The sequence below is a fragment of the Phoca vitulina genome, unplaced genomic scaffold (assembly GCF_004348235.1).
Source record: "Phoca vitulina isolate PV1807 unplaced genomic scaffold, GSC_HSeal_1.0 scaffold23, whole genome shotgun sequence".
Lineage (NCBI taxonomy): Eukaryota > Metazoa > Chordata > Mammalia > Carnivora > Phocidae > Phoca > Phoca vitulina.
The window spans coordinates 18204218-18209880 of NW_022589726.1; positions in this window are offsets into that span (position 1 = coordinate 18204218).

The window sequence follows — 5663 nt, forward strand, 5'->3', positions numbered from 1 at the left end:
GGAGGCTTCCCGCCAAGCAGGGAGCCCGATGCGGGGCTCGATCCCAGGACCTTGGGATCATGACCTGAGCCAAAGGCAGATGCTTAATGACTGAGCCACCCAGGCGCCCCCAGGATGTAGTTTTTCCAGGAGAAGGGGGAGAGGGGGGAAAAAAAGAATAAAGTACAGGAAGGAAAAATAGTGACTTCATAGGCAAGATATCTGGCAAACACTACGTTAACCATGTGATCAAAGTTAACCTCACCAGAGATGTCAAGAGGGTATTCATGTGCCCCCTGATATGATGACACGGGAAGCACTTCACCTCTATGAATTTCTTTCCACAAATCCATAACCCAATCCAACCATAAGAAAAACATCAGACAAATCCAGGTTGTGGGACATTTTACTGGATACCTGGCCTGTTTTCCTCAAGACTGTCAAGGTTATGAAAAACAAAGACTGAGAAACTGCCTCAGACCAGGGGAGACAGGGGAGAGACGACAATGAAAGCAGTGTGGTACCCTGGATTGAATTTTAGAATAGAAAGAGGACATCAGCGGAAAAATGATCAAATCCAAATAAGCTTTTTAAAAAGGTGGGGAGGGGGGGCTGGCTGGCTCAGTTTGTAGAGCATGCAACTCTTGATCTTGGGGTCATGAGTTCAAGCCCCACGTTGAGTGTAGAGATTACTTAAAAATAAAATATATATTTTTAAAGATTTTATTTATTTATTTGACAGAGAGAGAGACAGTGAGAGAGGGAACACAAGCAGGGGGAGTGGGAGAGGGAGAAGCAGGCTTCCCACGGAGCAGGGGGCCCAGTATGGGGCTCAATCCCAGGACCCCGGGATCATGACCTGAGCTGAAGGCAGATGCTTAACGACTGAGCCACCCAGGTACCCCCAAAATAAATTTTTTTTTAAGATTTTATTTATTTATTTGAGAGAGAGAATGAGACAGAGAGAGAGAGCATGAGAGGGGGGAGGATCAGAGGGAGAAGCAGACTCCCTGCTGAGCAGAGAGTCCGATGCGGGACCCGATCCCAGGACTCCAGGATCATGACCTGAGCCGAAGGCAGTCGCTTAACCAACTGAGCCACCCAGGCACCCAAAAATAAAATATTTTTTAAAAATCCAAATAAAATCTGGAATTTAGTTAATAGTGATATACCAATGTTGGTTTCTTAGTTTTGGCAAATATACTATAGACGCTTAACTGACTGAGCCACCCAGGCGTCCCTAATCTCAGTTTCTAAACAAACAAATAAAAATTTTGTATGTCCCATGCCCTGAGCTGAGGATACAGAAATAAGTAAGATGGCCCCTGCTTCCAAGGAGATCACAGTCTACAGAGGATGGCCATGTGAACTGCCGACAATGACAATGATAATAATTAATAATAATAATGCTAATAGTTATGTTATCTAATACTTTCTATATGCTGAGAACTGTGCTAGCACTTTACATTTAATGCTTACTGTAAGTTTATAAGGTGGGTGATGTTATTATTCCCATTGTTCTTCCTTTAGGAAAACACTGAGTCTTCAAAGAGAGAAGTGATGGAGCAGGGGTTTGAACTCAGATCTCACTTGAGCCCTCTGTGACCTGCCTCATTGTTGCCAGCCTCCTACTTATCTTCAACAGTGTTGCTGGAGGTCTTTGCTTAGAACCATTTCCTGGGCAAATCCATCTCCAAAAGTCCTCTTTAAACATGATTACTTGGACTGGGAAAAGGGCCATTCCACAGAGCATCTGTGGTTAAATTCTGAGCCTTTAATATGTTGCCATGGTCAACATGGCTATCAGAACATTAGGCATCAGAAGAAAGAATATGGGAAATAAACCAGAAGACATTACCTAGGATCCTAATAGAATTTTCCACCTGCCTCTGTTTCAAGCCCAGCACATCTAAAACCATACGTATTCTTCCTCCCACAAACCATTCCTCAGCTTTCCTATTTTGCCAGTAGTCTCATCACTTTCCCAATTTCCCAGTTGTCTTCCACTCTTTTTTCTTCTGAAATTACCTATTCCTGTTGGTTCTCCCATCTGGTCTTTTTTCCACCACCCCATTTTTTTTTTTTTTTTAAGTAGGCTCCATGTCCAGCATGCAGCCCAAAGTGGGGCTTGAACTCATGACCCTGAGATCAAGACCTGAGCTGAGATCAAGAGTCAGATGCTTAACTGATTGAGCCACCCAGGTACCACCCCCTTCCCCAACCGGGTCTTAAAGTGTTTCCATTTCTATGGGCATCCTGATGGTTTGGGGTTCTCATTGTCTTTCACCTGGACCATACCAATATTTTCCTTTGGAATGCCCCGTTTTCAGACACTACCTACTCTGTACCCAGACTATTCTTTCTGAAATGAAAATAGAGCATATAATTCCTCTGCTCAGAAACCTTCAATGACTCCCTAATAACTCCAGGATCAAGTCCAAATCCTTGGTTCTTAATCCACTTGTTCTATAACCCCTATTATTACCTTACAAGAACCACCCACCCCTTGACCAAATATGCTCTTTTAAGATTTATTTATTTATTTGACAGAGAGTGAGAGAGAGACAGAGAGGGAGAGAACGCACAAGCAGAGGAAGTGGCACGCAGAAGAAGCAGGCTCCCGGCTGAGCGGGGAGCCCGACTCCAGACTCCATCCCAGGATCCTGGGATCATGATCTGAGCCAAACGCAGAGGCGTAACAGACTGAGCCACCCAGGAGCCCCATACTTCTGAGCTTTTATTCATAATCACATTCCTAACTTTTCCTGTCTTCTCTAATTTTTATTATCAAGCTCTGGATGAAATTAAGTCTGTTCAGCCTGATCCCAAGAAGTTCACAGTCTCTGGGGAAAACAGAAAAGCAAATCAACAATGACACTATGTAAGGATAGGAGGGACCAAGGACTAAGTGACACAGAGGGAGAAGAACCCAAGTTTGCCTGGGAGAATCAGAGAAGGCTTCACAGGGAGGTGATGCTTCAGTTGATTCTTGAAGGAGTAGAAATTTCACAGGGAAGGACTGAGGGGAAGGCTTCTATGCGGTGGAAGCAGCACATGTCTTTACCAATCATGTGGCTATTCATCTTGGGTCTCCTCTTAACATCCCTTATAGTTTATCTTGTATTTCTAGCAGCTTTTCTTTTCTTTTCTTTTTTTAAGCTTTTATTTATTTATTTGACAGAGAGAGACACAGCGAGAGAGGGAACATAAGCAGGGGGAGTGGGAGAGGGAGAAGCAGGCCTCCCACTGAGCAGGGAGCCCAACTTGGGGCTCGATCCCAGGACCCTGGGATCATGACCTGAGCTGAAGGCAGACGCTTAACGACTGAGCCACCCAGGCGCCCCTCTAGCAGCTTTTCATATACCATATCTTACTTTCTTCTAACTGGCTTATGAATGCCTTTAGGATAGGGGCCACATTCTCTATTTCCCCTCTGCAAAATGCGGGTTGCAATACCTACTTTACAGAATTGTTGTGAATGTGTTAGGGGAAATTCACGTGACATACTTGGTAGGTACTCAGTGTTTTTGTTTTTGTTTTCCTCTAATGAATAAAGTGTCTAAGTTCCTGGCCCACACTAATGTACTCAGCATTTAATGGAGGAATGATCCTACCCTGGTTCAAAATCACGTTCATATCTGAACTCTGGGCTTTGGAAGTCCTCGTTGGATGGAAAAAGATCCAGAACTTTCAGCAACGTTTCAACAGGGCGAGGACACTAGCCTGTGAGAACCAAACAGATGAGGGCTGTTCATTCTGAAGAGGAGGCAGAGATATTTAGATTCAACTCAAGTTCACTGAATGCTTGTTTATATTTTGCATCATTCTCACAATGTTCCATTACCATCTCCACTTTGCAAATAAGAAGACATATTTAGAGATGTTAAAGGCCACACAGCTAGATGGTGGGATCCACTGGATTCCAAGTTCAATGATTTTTTCACTTCAGCATAAAAACTTTCATAATGTAGAAAAACATTAAGACTTTGGGTGAGTTAAATACAGACTTCTTTGTTAAATTATCTAAGTAGTCAAACCACATGTAATTTCTAGAGCTAGAGAGAGGTTGTTTGAAGGCAAATAAAAGCAGAGGTAGCCTCATTTTGGGGGTAGGGTAGGAATAAACACAAGAAATATATTATTATGACAAACAGCACAGACTGAAAAAGGAAAGAAAGTAGAAAAGAATTAGGGGCTCCTGGGTGGCTCAGATGGTTAAGCGTCTGCCTTCAGCTCAGGTTATGATCCCAGGGTCCTGGGATCGAGCCCCACATCGAGCCCCACATTGGACTCCTGGCTCAGCGGGGAGCCTGCTTCTCCCTCTCCTTCTGCCTCTCCCCTTGCTCGTGCTCTCTTTCTCTCTGTATGTCTGTGTCTCAAATGAATAAATAAAATCTTAAAAAAAAAAAGAAAATAATTAATAAGATCATAAGTAAAAGATCCCTGGCCAGTCATGAAAAGACTAGACCTCTTCTTTTTCTTCTTCTTGAGCTATGAGAATACCCCCAGCCTAAGTCTGGGCTCTTTCCAAAGGCAACCTGGGACTGTTTGAGGTCTGGGTTCCGACCCCTTGGGGCAGGCCAGCTGTGCTCTCTTTATAAACTGTCTCTGGCAAAGCTGTTGAAGAAAGTATCCTAGGCTGTAACAAAACGTTGGTCAGGATAAATATTTCTTTTTTATTCCTTAACATTTTGGCCTGAGAGCCTGGAATTTAATATTAAACAACCGGAGTAAGTTTAGGGAGATAGCAATTAAATCTTATACATCACAATCAAATACAGTTGACCCTTGAGCAACATGGGTTTGAACTGCACTGGTCCACTTAAGAGCAGATTTTTTTCGATAAGTACAGTATAGCACTGTAAATGTATTTTCTCTTCCTTGTGATTTTCTTAGTAACATTTTCTTCTCTCTAGCTTACTTTGTTGTAAGAATATAATATATAGTATATATATACATATATATATATATAAAACATACAAAATATGTGTTAATTGACTGTTTATGTCATTGGTAAGCCTTCTGGTCAACAGTGGGTTATTAGCAGTTAAGTTTTGGGGGAGTCAAAAGTTACACACAGGGACGCCTGGGTGGCTCAGTCGTTAAGTGTCTGCCTTCGGCTCAGGTCATGACCCCAGGGTCCTGGGATCGAGTCCCACATCGGGCTCCTTGCTCAGTGAGGAGCCTGCTTCTCCCTCTCCCTCTGCTGCTCCCCCTGCTTGTGCTTTCTCTCTCTCTCTGACAAATAAATAAATAAAAATCTTAAAAAAAAAAAGTTACACACAGATGTACTGTATTTATCAGGAAAAAACCCATGTTTAAGTGGATCTGCACAGTTCAAACCTGTGTTGTTCAAGGGTCAACTGTACTCTTTAGGAAAGACTGAGTGTCTCAGATCGAGGAGACTAAGGAGACATGACAAGTGAATGTAATGTGGGATCCTGGATTGAATCTCGTACAAGGAAAAGGATACTAGTGAAACAATAGGTGATATCTGAATGAGGTCTGTAAATCACTTAACAGTCTTATACCAATGTTAATATCCTGGTTTCAATGATTATACTACGGTTATATAAGATGTTAACATTAAGGGAAGCTGGGTGAAAGGCATGTGGAATTCCACACACAAGTATAAATTGTTTCAAAATTTAAAAAATTGTTATTAATGGTTTATAGATTAATGC